This window comes from Hipposideros armiger, unplaced genomic scaffold, assembly GCF_001890085.2.
Source record: "Hipposideros armiger isolate ML-2016 unplaced genomic scaffold, ASM189008v1 scaffold_788, whole genome shotgun sequence".
Classification (NCBI taxonomy): Eukaryota; Metazoa; Chordata; class Mammalia; order Chiroptera; family Hipposideridae; genus Hipposideros; species Hipposideros armiger.
In genome coordinates, this window is record NW_017732138.1 from 573,829 (window position 1) to 590,439 (window position 16,611).

At 39.5% G+C, this 16,611-nt stretch overlaps 1 long non-coding RNA gene across 2 annotated transcripts in view; it reads left to right on the forward strand.

The window, feature by feature from the left end:
- Window positions 1-16,611, forward strand: part of LOC109374106 (uncharacterized) — a 140,050-nt gene that overhangs the window by 50,238 nt on the left and 73,201 nt on the right. For both annotated transcript variants that reach the window (XR_002122341.1, XR_002122340.1), the window contains exons 2-3: window positions 2,571-2,694; window positions 6,929-7,032. This is a non-coding gene — a long non-coding RNA (uncharacterized LOC109374106). The remainder of the gene's footprint in view (window positions 1-2,570; window positions 2,695-6,928; window positions 7,033-16,611) is intronic.

Consider the following 16,611-nt stretch of genomic DNA (forward strand, 5'->3'; position numbering starts at 1 on the left):
GTCTTAAACACACACAGGTAGCATTACAAACACCATTAATGGTGCAGATCACAAACATCAGGTCTTCAAATTCATTTTATGTGAAAAAAAGAAGCAGCAAGAGCAGAGGCCTAATTCTCCCACAAAGCACTTTGTGTTTATTATCTCATTTCTTCTCAGACATTTAGTTGAGTCAGACATCACCATCATACTTTATAGAGGTGGGAACTGTTGAAGGAAAACTGGGGTACACCCCCAAAGGTACAAAGAAGGGCAGCGGTGAGACTGGTCCCTACGTGTCAGTACTCCCTAGGTCATCAATAATTTAGGCAGATAAAGAGCTTCATTAGTATCAGAAAGTATCTCATATCCTCTGATTGTTTTATCCACCCAGGAGAATTGATATTAAACTATCTCAGTCTAGACTCTTCCTTAGCTTACAATTAGAATGGCTGTTATTACTTCCGTGTGGTCAACCCTGTATGTCTGTTTTTAATTTCACTCAGTAGAAAGAAGTAGGAACACGTGCCAGGTCTGCAAGGAGGAGACCCGAACCGCCTGTTGCTTATTTACATAACCTGTTGCCCTCTTAGTTTCCATTTTATTTTGAGTTTCTATTAATATAAGCCATTACACTGGGGACTTCCAAGCTAAGGTGGTGGCAGGAAAAAGTGGAATTATAGACTCTTCCTCCTTTGATACCTGATGAAATTTTAAAAAGTAAAAACATATCAAACCCAAACAACTAACTGCAATCAAAGAAAGAAAGAAAAACCAAAATGAAACAAAACCTAATATTATAAAAGCCAAGGAAAGAGAATAAAGAATCTGGTGTAAAAAGCACAAGGTAGCTCATAACACACTGCATTTTGGTGAGTGACATGAATTAGAGAGAAGCAAGTGAGGAAGTGAGTGAGAAACCTGGGAGAAGTTAAGGAGACTCACCTCAGAGTGGAAATGCTTCATGCCAGGTGGGACCGTGGCAGAGGCAGGAGAACCACTGGGGGGGTCTACCATTCTCCAGGGCACTGTGCTCACGGGGGAGGAGCCACCCTTGTGGGGGTATAGAATCGGGTGTAGAACAATGACGGGATTCTAGAAGAAAGAGCAAACTGAAGATCAGTAAGGACAATACTTAGCATAATATCCTTTCTCCATTTTCCCCATATTTGTATCCTTAGAGTTCAGAAGAGCAGTTTCTAAAACAGCTCCCAGCACTCACTCAAGTTGAATGCAGCTGAGAGTGGAAGATGGATTTAGTAACTGAGAAAGGTGTCAAAGAGAACTCACCTACCTGCAGCAGAGCAGATCAAAGTTCAGCACTGAGCTGCCTGAGAAATGTATAAAAGCAGTGAAAATACATGGTTTATATGTATGCAGAACAGAGAGAAAGGTAGGAAAATAGCACATGAAAATAAGGATTAAACGCCAATGAAAACACAACTGAGGGACCACAGGCAGTTTATCCATAAATGCTTCAAGCTATTGCAGAACTTAACAATGTATTCACCAAATCAGAGCTCAAAGTGAAATGAAATTAGAGGACAAGAAGAAAAGCAAGATTACAGAGCTAAGAGAGCCAACACAACATCATTATAGATGTAAGTGAAGAGAAATTATTGAAAACACAAACAATTAGTGAACAGATGACAGAGGTAGAAGGCAGAGAAAAATGAGCTGGATAAGGATGGTTGGTGTCACCCAAAGGTGAGAGAAAAACAAATTGAACAGAGAATGTTATTTGGAATATAATAAAGGAAAAATTTTCTGAAAGAGAAGAATAATAGGTTATGCAGTTCAGAGAAAACACCCCACAAAGTACATCAAGAAAGAATTCACACAGTTATGAATATCAAGGCACATTTATTGAACTTCAAGAATGAAGAAAAACATATTTCAGGTACTTAGGCAGAAAAATCCTAGCACCAACAAGGGCAATTGAGTGCAGAGGGTTTCAGACTTTTACAAAACAAAGCCAGGAGACAGTGTGGCAATGTCCACAGCATCCTGAGGGAGATAAATTATGACACAAGAACATCATGCAAGTGAGGTTATTGTCCACACATAAAGACAATAGGCAGAACTGAAGAAATCTCTAGAAATAAAACCCCTACAAGCACCATTATTTTATTTGGGGGGGGGGAGGCATTTTCTTAATGCATAATATTACAGGAAAGCACACCAATTCTAAGTAACACTTTGAACACTGTTTTCCAAATGAGCACATGTGTGCAGCCATTGCCCAGACTAACATATAGAATCATGCCTTTACTCCACAAGCCCCACTGAGTCTCCTCCAGTCATTAGTACCTTCCCAAAGTTAACCACTATTCTGCTTTCAACACCATGGATTCATTTTACCTGTTTTTGAACTTTATAATAATCGAATCATATGGCATTCACTTTTTTATGTGTGTGAATTTTTTTCGCTCTGTAATGTCTGTGCAATTTACCCATTATGTGAAATGGCAGTTTGTCATGTAACTTTAGAGATTATACAGTACACTTTCAACATTATAATATAAAACTCTGGAACTTGATAAAGTCTTTTGAAGAACGCTGACATTTTTTGTCTGTTTGTTTTGTTTTAGCAGCCAGTCATCCTGCAAGTCCTGGCCCCCTTCTGTGAGTTGTGATCCCAACATGACTTTCATATTCACCATCTTTGCAATACTGTCTTGTCCACCTGGGACCTGGGAGGTGGTCTATGCCATAGTAAGTTCTCAAAGCTCTTGTGTTGATTCCAGTCTATTTCATGCATGTGAATATTGAGAGTAAGCCTGCACTTCCTACCTAGATTTAAAGGATTTCTTTCTCCAGCTCTCTCCTCTCCAGGTCTTCCCACACCTTCTGGTTCCCACGGACTTCTTTCTGGGTACTCTGCTGCAAAGTGGAAGCTTTAGCTTCCTCCATGCTGTCCTGCACTTCCTAGAGCAAGGCTGACCACGTGACAAGGCAGCGAGAACAAAGAGTCTGTGGGAGCCTCCATCAGTTGTAGCTTCTTTACTTGAGGAGCCTCAAGGCTGTGGCCAGAATATGAAAATAACTGTGAAATACGAAAAAATACCCCTTCCTGGGACTGGCTAGAGAGAGTAAGTTCTCATAGATCTTTCCTGTCTGGACCCATTCCCGGTTTTGAGAGATATGGCAGTTTTAGGTCACATAACTATAGGAGGCAANATGAAAATAACTGTGAAATACGAAAAAATACCCCTTCCTGGGACTGGCTAGAGAGAGTAAGTTCTCATAGATCTTTCCTGTCTGGACCCATTCCCAGCCTGAGCTGAGCTGCTGCTGAGCTGCCAACAGGTGGCAGGATGGCTCAGCTAAAAAAAAAAAAAAAAAAAAAAACACCAAAAAAAAAACCAACCCAAACTAAATCAAACTAAATAAATAGGAACCCACATGGATTGATCACTCTTAGAGGTTTGATTCTCTTACTATTTGCCTTATTAGTTTTCAGAGACCTCTGATAGTTAAACTTGAAGCCTGTGCAAGTTTTTTTGTTGTTTTATTGTTGTAGGGAAAATAGAGTCGGTTGGGCTCCCTCGCCTGGCCATCTGGTGAAACTGCTGTAGCGACCCACCGGGTACAGAAGACGGAAGGTTGCTCAGGCGCTGTCCATCTTGCTGATGTCATGTTTATGTACTCTTGTGTAAGCACTTACGCTGTGAGCCACTATTATCCCCGCACAGTATAAATCCCAGCCATTTGTACCAGGTGGGCAGTACCTAGAGAGTCAGTGAATAAAGTATATCTACTCTGCCCTTTGGCTCCATGCATTTTCTTCCAGCTAGCTCCCAGAGTCACGGACACCTCATACTGGGGCCGTCACACACTCTGACAATTGTAATCAGTGAAAGAGATGAAACGGAGTATGATTTCTTCATCTTAACCAGGACCAGAACCTCTTGAATGAGGTATGATCAAAAGATATGGTGAATGTTTAAAAAAAATGTTATTACAGTAAAAGACACATTGCCATTAATCCCCCTCAAAATACTCCCCCCTCACTTCAAACACACTTATCCCATTGTTCTTGCCACTTTCTGAAGCAGTTCTGGAAATCCTCTTTCGTGACTGTCTTCACTTCATCCTCCATCATGACAATGCTCCACGGCACACAGCGCTTCTGGTGTATGGCAATTTCTGTCAAATAAAAACATTACGGTGTGTCCTCATCCACCTTATTCACCGGATCTGGCATCGTGCAACTTGTGGCTCTTCCCCAAAGTCAAAATGACCAAGAAAGGTAAATGTTTTGAATCAATTCAGGGCATCGAGGCAGCCATGACAGTGCAACTAAAGACACTCATGAAAGAGGACTTTCAGAACTGCTTCAGAAAGTGACAAGAATGAAGGGATAAGTATGTTCAAAGCGAGGGGGTGTATTTTGAGGAAAATTAATGGCAATGTGTCTTTTACTGTAATATTTTTTTATTTAAATATTCACCGTATTTTATGATCACACCTTGTACACATGTACTTTTAATATTTAAATTGTGATCATATAGGAAAAGTTTTTGTTTTAAAAAAGCATCATAGGGCCGGCTGAGTGGTGCATTGGTTAAGAGCTGGCTTGGGACGCCAGCTCTGAGCAGCAGGGCCCTGGTTCGGATCCCACATGTGGGCCAGTTGATGCTGCACCCTCTACAGCTAAGATGGTGAACAACAGCTTGACTTCGAGCTGGGCTGCCGTAAGTCACCGGTGATGGCATAGGCTGAAGCCCCTGCTGCAGTGGGCTGCCACAAGCTACCGTGAGTGTCGGCCAGCCAGCGTGAGTGGCCGGCAGCCAGCGTGAGCTGCCAAGAGCTGCTGTGAGCTGCCGTCCAGAGGCCGGCGACCGGTCTGCCTCACCTGGGAAGAACGCAATGATCACAATACAAACATGGGCCTGCGAAGCAACATCCTTCACAACTAGACTGAAGAACAAAAGGACAGCAACTTGTCTGTTCTTCTTTCCTGATTCCCTAGCGCTGTTCCCCTCCCCCAATTCCCCAATAAAAAAAATCTTTAAAAAAAAGCATCATATATGTTATTAAATAGTCCTTAATGTCTGAATGTTATGCATCTATCTTAATTCATTTAATTAAATTTCTTAATATTTAGGTGATTTAAATCTTTATTAATATGAATAATGCTTCTATGAACATCTAAGAGGTGTAACCATTAACATAATTTTGCATCTATATTTTAATTTTTTGCATCATTAAAAAATAGTTTTATTAATTTTGATGTTTTCTATGTTTTGGTAAGTAATAATTTTAGTTTTTACTTTGAAATAATTCCAAATTGCATTACTGCAAGAATAACGTAGAGATCACCAAGAATGTTAACATTTTGTCATATTTGCTTTATCATTCTATTTCTCCATGTATTGATATATAAAGTTATTTTTTTCTGCACTATTTGAGAATAGGTTGCACACATAATGCCCCTGTAATTATTTTACTTCCATGTGTGTTTCCTAATAACAATACCTTCTTACATTACCACCACACAGTGATAATAGCTCTATTTTCAAGTTGAGGAAACAGATAAAGAATTTGCCTCTCCTAGAATCCACAATCCCTCTTATGAGGCTAGAAACTTATGTGGTTTTCCCTGCTTTTTTTGAAATATACACAAAGCAGAGGAATGTAACAAATACCTATCTATGTCCCCATTACCGTGCTCCACTAATTCTCAACATATGCCAACATTATCTTTATTTTTGTCCATTTCCCTTCCTTCATGCTGAATGTTGAATTATTTTAATGAAAATTCTGGCCATATCATTATTCCATTTGCAAACATTTCAGAATGTCTCTCTAACAGATGATGACTCATTTTTTTTAATGTAAATGTAATGCCATTATCACACCTGAAAACAGTTAATTCCTTACTATCATATAATGGTCAGAGTCCAGATTTTCCCAATTGTCTCATAAATGTCATTTTACAATTAGATTTTTAAAAATCTATACCCAATTTATAATCTTGTCACTTATTTGTTGAAAAAAGTGGGTTAATCAACTCATCTTTGGTAGATGTGATTAGACAATGACAGATATAAAGTGAATACTTTTATGACTAAATGATTTTCTGAACTCCATGTCTTATCGCTTATTGCCAAACCCCTCAAGCCCTGATGCTCCCGTTTGTTTGGCTCTGTTTCACCTGGTATTAGAATGTGCCATGTTCCATCCTGCTGTGCCCTGTTGCTCTTAGCACCTGTGATCTCATCTCATAGGTCTCATCTCAAGGAGAAGCCTTCCCCAGCTCCACTGATTAGATATAAATTCCCCCTAGTGGATATCCTCAAGCACCATGTAGCTTCACTTCATATTGTTTATCAGACTTATTTTACTTTTATTTATTTGTGTGAGTTGTTTAATGCCTGTTTCTCCTACTATTATACTCCAGCTCTGTGAGACTGAGGATAGTGTCTTATTTCTGTCACTGTATTCCCAATACTTAGCACTGTCAACCTAAAAATCTAGGAGACAATAACTGAACAAAAAGTGTTTACTTGGGGTGAAAGGAATTGCAATTCTGGAAATACAGATTCAGGCAGAAGCCCAAATAGTATCTCCCCAACTTGCAAGAAAGGGGCTCAGGGTTTTTATGGAGAAAAGGGAGGGAGATAAGATAAGCTGTATTAAAGAAGAGGTCATTGGTGCTAGATGAGGTAAGGCTGGATTTGTACTTCATAGATTGGCTGGAGATTTGGTCATCAGGCAAAAGACTAGATTGTACTTCATTGATTGGTTAGCAATTTGATCATTGGCAAAGTCCAATTGCATCAGTTCTCACAAACAGGATATTCTTATTGTTACTGAATTCTTGGATTGTTGGCAGTTTGGTCCAGTTTGAAAGCTAAAGAAAGCAAGATGTGCAGGGCTGCTCCTCTGAAATGGCTACTCTGGTTCTATTTTAATATGGTTTTACTCTTGTCATCTTTTACAGCACCAAGACTGCCTTATAGTAAATGCTCAAGAAATATTTGTGGAATTAAGAAATAAACTATTTATTTGCTTTAAGAAGAATCTACATAATTCTGTAAATACAAGGTAAGGAACTGAGCAATTTTCCATTCTCTCTCAACCCTCTGTGACTTCTTCCACATTCAAATTTTTGCATTTGTATTACTTGTACAATGTTGTTGTATAATGTTTACATTTTGAACCACAATTACTGCCATTTTGTAATTTTGGATCTTTCTAAGTGCTTCCACCTGCCCTTCTTCTATCCTTTCTCTAATCCTCCCTTAGTTGCTGGTTTTTGTCACTAAGATGGTTCTTCAGGGATGACTTATGGGTGCTATGGCCCATGACACATTTGAAAATGCCTGAATGTCACCTTTATACTTGAATGACAGCTTGACCAGGAAAAATGACTAGGTTACATGTGTCAGACAATTGAAAAGAATTGCAGGATTTCATATTTTGCTTTGTATCACATACACAAAGAGACCCACAATGTACTTCAATTAAGTTCTAGTATGCTTTATAATTCAAAGAAATCTCACAGTTCTTCACATGGAAACAAGGATGGGCAGTCTCCATAATGAATTAAATAAACTGTTGAGTTAAATGGTTTTTTTAAATCTCTGTTCTATAACAATCATTTTTATTGTTATTGTTGTTGTATATAGATAAATCAAGAAAGTTATAAAAAGAGGATTAAAAAATTATGTTGTAATTTGACCCAAAAACTCCAACCCTACTTTTGTTCTTAGAGAAATGTCCACACATATGATAAAAGTATCAAATAATGTTTATTTCTACATTCTTTATAAGAGCTTGAAATGTGGAAAGAACCTAAATGTCTATTGAGGAGAATGAATAAATAATTGTGGTTCAGTTATTAATATAATACTACAAGTCAGTGAAAATAATGTACCAGAGGAAGACAGAAAAAATATAGATAAATTTTAATTATATTTTGAACTAAAAAGAGAAAGTTGCAGAATAATAAATTAAGTATATCAGTATGTCAAAGCTTAAAAGCTTGCAAAAGAAAACCATGCATTGTATATTGACTCATAGAAATGTGCTTAAGGGTAAAGATGTGCAATTAAAAATACCAAATCCTAAAGAGCTGGGAGTGAGAGCATGGGGAGGGGCTGGGAGAGGAGAAGGGTAAAGTTGGGACAGCTTCTACTGCACTTCTATCTTCTTTATTTCTTAAGCTCGGTGATGGATGTTTATTCTATATCTTTAAAGTTTACACATCTTGTAAGATTTAAATATTTAACAGTAATAAAAAAAAGCTATGCTGTTGAGTAAAATTTGTACTTTATAGATTGGCTTGTGATTTGGTCATCAGGCAAAAGGCTAGATTTGTACGTCATTGATCGGTTAGTGATTTGGTCATTGGCACAGGGCAATTTCATGAGTTCTTACAAACTCTGATGATTAAAGTCTACCTCATTAGCTTTTACTAACACACACAGTGTGTTCATAGAACCTGCTCCACACCCAGTTATTTTCTTGCCTTCTTCCTACTTTTATCCAATTTCTTTCACAACTTTTCCATTCTTCTTCCCAGTTGATGATGCATCTAAAAATTTAGATGTATATCCTATCTTACCTATCTATTGTTAAGCTAAAATAAAAGGCCAAAGTGAGAGGCAACAACCATTTATTTGATATCCAAAAGAGTAGCTATTTGGGAAGCAATGATTCAGTCAGAAACCCAAATAGTGTTTTGATTAGGAGGTGAAGGCAAGGGGTATTTATGAGAAAGGGAAGGGGAACAATTACACCAACAGAAAGAAGGAATTTCTATAAATGAAGATTAGCTAACATACCAGGCTAATTTCCAGCCTGGTAGTCAGCAGTCCATATTCATTCTTGCTATCTTTCCAAACAGCCGTTTGAGATACAAGTTGCCTTAGGCCCAGTCCAAAGGTTATTTTGCTGTATTTTAACATTCCAAATGTTTGAGGAGTGAGACATACAAGGTAGTTCTCTGGGTTGGCATCTCTGACTCCTTGTTAAAATGGCTCTGTTTATATTATTTTTTATATCTATCTATCTATTTATCTATCAATTATCTATCTATCTATCTATCTATCTATCTATCTATCTATCTATCTATCTATATCTAATCTCCCTATCCACCATCTGTCTACCTATATGTTTATCTAGATAAACTGTTAGAAAACAAAATTCAACTGAATAAATTTTAAACAAAATTCAACTGATCTTATTGGCTTTATTCAATGATTTGTGAATTGGGCAGCATCCCATCTAGCAGATAGAAAGGAGCCTTGAGGAGCTGTTTCATAGGCAGAAAGGACCAGGAACAGAAATTTTATACTGGGCAAAAAAGGGATTGATTGTTGCAAGGTCACATTCCTTTAGGGGATGACCGGAGTCCATCATGCACGTTACCTCACTAGTGCTGCTCAGGTGAGTCCTGATTGACTGGTATAAGATTCCATTTCTGGAAGAGCCAAAACTGTAATTAAGTTTTGGTTTTGGTGATGTGGGACTTAGCATGAGTGATTCCATTGCGGGCATAGTCTTGTTTTTAACATGAGAAACACTGACTTATTCTACTGACTTTAGGTTTGACTTAAATCCTCTAGCTGTTGGAACCAATTTAAAATGTTTACACTTTGAACTTGGGGAAAGCTCCCCCCAAAACAAGGGGAGTGGGAACATAATCGCACTTGCGGAGAGGCTCAGCACTAGTTACCCCAAGTTTCTGAGCTCTGTGGAGCCATTGAATTCTGTTCTGAGCAGGACAAGCTGCCAGACATCTTTGTGATCTTTTTCCCAGTTGCCAGAGGCTAGTCACTGACTATTATCTTTTATGTTATTTGTCACTTGCTGATTTTCTTGAAAGAGCTCATCTTTAGAGCTTTTGTTTCAATCTTACTCTTACCTTCTGCCCCACAACTGCTGAGAAACTATTCATCTATTTACTTGATGTTTGGAGTGACATAGAAGTCAGACCTGGGAGGAAAACGGGAGAAAATTAAATCTTGCACAGTGTGTGTGTGTGTGTGTGTGTGTGTGTGTGTGATTGTGTGTGTGTGTGTGTGTGTGTGTGTGTGTGTGTGTGTGTGTTTGCATTCCCCCAAAAGTGGCAGCTAAATGTTTAATCGTGCTGTGTCTCTAAGGCATTATTAAAGTCAATTATCTGGGGGAGTGGATCGTAACTCTGCTGCTGTTTTGAGAAGGATGAACAAAATGTTTAGCTTTTCTCTGTATTTGAACAAATGACATGAATAGGGATTTGGAGACTCAGCTGCTTAGGACACTTTGCATAGACTTTGGAGAAGAAATAAGCAGGTTAGGATATTATTGTTGCCAGATCTGAAGCAAGCAATGTAAAATAGTGACCTTTCTTTCAGAGCTTTTCAAAATGCTTTTGCCTAGAGCATAAAAAGAACATGTCTTAGAAGTCTATACAGAGATCAAATCCATACTGGGGAAGAAAGAATGTAGGAATGAACAGAGATTTACCCACGGCCAAACACTGGGTCTTGTCCTCTACTTCTAACACCTCCATCTCTTTACCTAGTGTTCTCTGAGTGCCACGAACACCCAGCAGGCAGCCAGTTATTGAGTTGTAGATGAGGGTACACTCAGAGTTTACCAGCAACAGCCTGTTTCTTGTCTTCAAGAAGGCAGGGTGGAGTCCAAACGTTCTTTGAGTCTTTCTTAAAACCAAGATAATATTTGCTCAATAAATATTGATTACAGGATTAGGCTCTAAATCATGAAGTCATAGTAATTAACAAAGTTTGATGATGGCAAGTGAATACACTAACAAATTACTGGAATAATATAGACAGTCCTGAATTAGCCCCAAATACTTAAGTTACAATTAGACATCAGATCCATTTTAAATGACTTAGAGGTTTAAATGTAAAAAAATGTCTATCAGAAAAAAAATGTCTATCAGCATTGGAGAATATTTTTAAAAAGAATATTAAGAGGTAGAAGGTCCTTCTAAACAATACTTAAAACCCAGAAGCCATACAATGAAAACATTAATACATGTGACTAATTAAAGAAAAAAAATCCACCAGCAGAAAATATATACAAGAAAGTTAGAAAACTAAAAACCAGAGAAAGAAATATTTACAATGCATATAACAAGGACCTAATTTTTATGTAGAAGATCATTACCTGATCAATAAGAAAAAAATCTTAGAAAATGTGCAAAGGACATGAATAAACAATTTTGTTGAAGAAGAAATCTGGTAGTTCCACCATATAAAAGAATGCTCAATCTCATTGAAAATGGAAGAAATATAATTTAAAATCATGAATACCATTTTTCATCTATCAGCTATATCAGATCATCTTTCAAAATCAGTAAGTTAGATAATACACATGGGCTGAGAAAAGGTATGCCCATACATTGCTAGTGAGACTATAAGTCTATCTTTAGGGGGCAATTGGGAAATATCTTTCAAAAGTACACAACCTTTATATTTGATAATTCAACTTCTAGAAATAGATTCTAACCATATTTTTGCACGTAGGTGCATGATGAAACAAGGGTATTTAGTGTGCCACTGTTTGCAGTAACCTAACACTAGACAAAATCCAAATGTTTAGAAATAGGAGGCTGGTTAAATAGATTATAAAATAGATTGTTTTATCTCATAATGGATTTGTTAATATAGCTATTATAAATCAGGTAGATCTACATATGTCAACATGAAATAATTGCTATTCCTGACCCAGTGCTGGTCTGTTGCTGCTGGGAGAGCTCTTGGGCCTGCTCCTGCCATGGGCCCATACAGTTCTTCAAAGGGCATCTCTATGAGCAGCTCCATTCCCTCAGGTCAGTGCCTGACCCACGGTGTCCCTAAGTGGCTCCTCAAACATAGCCCTACCACACAATTCTTTCAACCGAGTGAATCTCCCAGATACTCTGCCCAGGCCGACTCAGTTGTCCCACAGACATGACCTTTTTTCTAGGCCTAGGATCTTCACCAAAAGGTTTTCCTTTTCAACCTTCCAAACATAAAAGGCTTCTTTCAGTCCATTCCTTGGACAATACAGGTTGATTTGGGGCTCAGGCCTTCAAAACACAATGGCATGTTTGTATTTTACCTTAGACCTGGCAGAATTTTATCTTGTAACCCCCAAAATCTCATTACTGTCTTCCCTTCCCTTCTAGATATTTTCCTCTCCTTCCCAGAATAGGGGAGGGGGAAGAGAAAGGACCAATCACGTGGAGGGGGAGAAGAGAAGAAACCAATCACACTTTAGGAAGTTGCATCTCTCACATACCACAGTGTGGTATGTTGGGCAGCTCTCATACTAAAACCAGCAGAAAACAAAAATATAAGTTAAATTCTCTAAAGGATACCCTTAAGTAAAGTAACTTTTACTATAGAATTTGTGTGTTTTATTTGTGTGTATGTGACTTACAGGTTTGTAATGTGCTTTTAGTTGTGATTACCTTTGTTCTGGACACACTAAATTCACGCAGTGTCTTTACACAGCATCAGACTCTTTCTGATGAAAAAAGAGGAAATTTTTTTCCTTTATACTTCCTCATTTATTCTTTTCCACATCTCTAAATTGGTTGTAGTGATGTAAAATTATACTCTTCAAACATGAAGAAAATGTAACTTCATTTTAAATAACTGAGCTCATTTTATCCGGAAGTCTCCATTTCTATTCAGTAGTGAAATGGAAAGCTAAATGCTATCGTAGCAAACAATGCCAATAAAATAAAACTTCCAAAGCAAAATATTCAACCCTGTTTTCCCCAAAGAATCTTAAACATGTCCATTCCAGGTACCGTAGGACAATCTAATTTAAAACAGTATGGGGTATTTGTCTTTCTCAGTCTGATTTATTTTATTTAGCATAATATCCTCTATGTTCATCCTAATTTAAAAAACAAAACAAAACAAACAAACAAACAAAACAAAAAAACCCAGCATGGGATATGTTTATCAGATTTAGCAAATAAAATGTAAGACATACTTATTTGAATGGGACACACTTAATATTAAAAAAAATCATTGTTTATCTGAAATTTAAATTTAGCTAAGCATCCTGTGTTCTACCTGTCAACCTACTTGGGAGTAACCGGAAGTAAATGTTTAATTTATCAAGACCCTTTTGTCTTCTCTTTGGATGGTATCTAGATATAGGGGGAAGACTCAATTACATCACCATGGATGCGTGGAGGATAGCTTATCTCCATGTTTATTCCCTCCTGGCTCCTGGTGATCTCTGGTTAAGGTGAAGTTCATCTTGTGGCTGTTGGGTGTAGGTTTCTCTCTTTCTTGATCCACTGATGAACTTGTGTGGCTGGCAGGATTTGTGATCTATTTTTCTTGGCCTGGGCTGTGCAGGGCCAGCTCTAAGATCTCTCTGTAGCCCTCTGATGACCGGCCCCTCCTTGCCGGTGCTACATGGGGCCCAGTTGCCTCTTCCATCCTGCCCTAGCCAGGGGACCACATGGGATAGTTCCCATAATAATTTTAGTGATTAGTCCAGAAAGTTAACCCAGTTTCTGGTTAAATGTTACCTTTTTGTTAGGCACATGAACATTCTGATTGTTTTTCTTTAAAATAAATTTTGTGAGCTAAAATGTCCCTGGACTTTGCGTTTGACATTATTTCCTCATGTTCATCATCAGAGGTGGGATGACTGTATCAAATAGAGCCTGGAGAGTATCCAGGGTGTGTATAGCTAAATTGAATTCTAGAGGGACTATTATGTAATGGACAAAACAGGATATGATTGATATTTCTTTTGATGATGTATTCCAAAGACCGAGAACAGTTCAAGTCCTGCTCTCAGCCATGAGGGCTCCACCTGGTGGGCGCCCTGATAGAGGCCTGTGGCTGGAGAACACAGCCATTGGCTGCGATGTGGGCCCCAACCTCTGTGGAGCACGTCTAAGAGCTAGGCTGAAACCTGCTGGAGAGGCCCTTGAGCCCATGCCTAGAGCTAGGTCTTATATTTCACCATTGTGATGGAGGAGCAGCCATACCTGCTCACCTGAAGTGCAGGTGGCAGGGCCCCAGAGAGCTGCTCCAGCCCTGACATCAGTGCACATGTAGACCATCTACTTTGCACCCTGTTTGCACATTGGGGCTACAGGCTCAGAGCTGCCTGTCAAGGGAAGCCTGGCCTAAGCTTCATTAATGGGATCCAGGGAGCCCTGGTCCCAAATCAGAAAGTGCTTCTTACCCCTGAAGAGTATCAGCAAATGTTGCCCTCACTTCATGGGCCTGGTTCTCAGATATTTCCTGCTGCTTCCCTGTGATGTCCCCATTCAGGCTCTCTGGGTGTTTGTGATGGTCTCACTTATATTGGCCGGAAAAGCTTCTGACATCAGCCAGGATGGGGCATTGAAGTTTAACCCAAGGCCTCCTGATACATTAGACAAGAAGGCACACCCATGTTCCATTCCAAACTATGCTTAACTATGTGATTTAAACAATCTTATCAAATAATGTAACCCAAAGAGCTGGCTTCAATGTAAAACAATTCATGAAATATGAATTCTTAAAATGGAACCCCACAAGGAAATTAAATGCGTGCTTTGCTCTCAAATCCAGGAAGTCCCCATCTTTCCTCACAAGTTTTGATTGTGGTTGGTCCCAGCCAGGCCGAGTGGGGTGTGGGGTGCAGTGAAGCTTTGGGTTCCTTCCTCAGTAGTTGCAGTCTGGGCCGGCTGGCTCTGGGCTTGTCATGCCCCTCAGCACTGTGATGTTCACACCCCACTTTCCTGGGGGGGACATGAGCAGATCAACCTCATATCCACACAGTTACATTTCCCAACCAGAATGAGACTCCTAAGAGCTGGTACACTTTACAATCGGGGACTAACGATTGGCGGGTTGTGCTAATAGGAAAAGGGAAGAAGACAGGGAAAAGAAAAGGGAAAGGTGTCTTGAATTCAGTTTCTCCAAAGCTTTGTTAAAATCACTGGAATCATTTGACTGGCAGAAAGGTGAGGAACATTCGTTCCGCACAGAAGCCAGAATACTCCTTTCAATTAAATTAAGGTTAGCTGGGAAAGACCTTCAGGAAGCAGGCCTGGATGAGGTCACTTGAGGCCCTTCTGCAAATTCAGGGAGGACCCAGGCTACATGGGTAGATGTTCCTGATGGGATTGCTGTGATGAAAATGGTCCCAAGGTCTCTCGGTCTCATGTTCCCTAGTCTACATTAGCTACCCTCACTCCCTCCCCCTCATTCAAACCAGCCAAACAACCGAGGAGGGTTTGGGGAAGAATCGTTGCGAGTCACCGCTTCCAGCCTCTGAGGAGCTGGTTTGCCTGTTTCCTGTTCCCTTGGAGTGGCAGGGCAGGGTGAACTTCGCTTTCCTGGAGACCTGTTTCCCCAGGTCTGTATAAAAGAAGCCTCCAGTTTTTATTATATTTTAGTTTCTCTCCTAAGGGGTGAGAGTATAACTTCCAGGAAAGCTATTGGAAAAGAAGCTGTTTCTAAACTTTCTTCTTTTAGAAACATTAATATTAATGATAAAACCTCACATTTGTTGAAAACATAACATGCACCAGGCAGTTTTCAGTTCCATAGATCTACGAGATCATTTTATGTTTCCCTCTGGAGTGTTGGAAGGCAGGACACCCCCTCCTGCAGGGGCCCAGTCCACCTGCGGGAGAAGGCCCTTGGAGCAGGAGGGCAGGGCTCCTTGCCAGTCTGAGCCAGGGCAGCAACACAAACAGGATGTGCAAAGGGGACCCACAGGGGGCAGCTTTTATCTCTGCCTACAGCAGCTATGAGGCAGCAGCCTAGGGTGCAGACACTGAAGACATGTGAGTGCCAGTTCCCCGGGGCCATTTTCTGGGTACCCACTGGGGATGGGGCACAAGCTGGTGTGCTGCACACTTCCCTTATGTCTTTGTGGCTGTCTGAGGTGTCACTGGGAATACCTGGTGACCCTGGGCACATGCCTGGAGGGGTCTGAGCACTTGCCCTCAGGTGGAGACAATCATTCCTGAGACCTTTATTCATCCAACAAATATGTATTGACCACCCACTGTGTACCAAGCACAGCCATGAACAAGCAGCCCTATCCTTATCGGAGCACTTCCCCACTTCCTGGCACCATCAGATATTCCATGTTCACCTTGAATTTTTACTCCCCAGCCCTAGAATCAACCATTTCTTCAAGGAGTCCTGATTTGTTTCGTTGGAAAATTTGTTTAGAAACCAAAACCTGGGTACTTGGTGTTCTCATTGACACTAGTGTCATTATTTGTAAGCTCTCTTAACTGGTCACAAGAGCTAGACACCAACCTGAAGGGGATCCCCCAAACCAAAGCTAGAGAAATTTGAGTAACAAAATAAATAATGCTAGTATTGGAGTATAACCCATAGGGAAAAATATCCATAAGCCCAAGCTGATATAAATGAATAAATAGTCAAAGGAGAAGGGACAGCTTTTATTCCTATTAATATATATATATATATATATATATATATATATATATATATATATATATATATATATGGAAAAAGGAAAATAGAAAAATCACCATTAGGATAACTTCTCAGTACTAATTGTTGCGAACAGGATCCACCAATGGATGCTAAAAGTTTGAAAAGATACAGGATAGGGGTGCATATATTTTTTTGGATTAATGTCTTGGGATTTTTTGGATAAATACCTAAGAGTGGGATT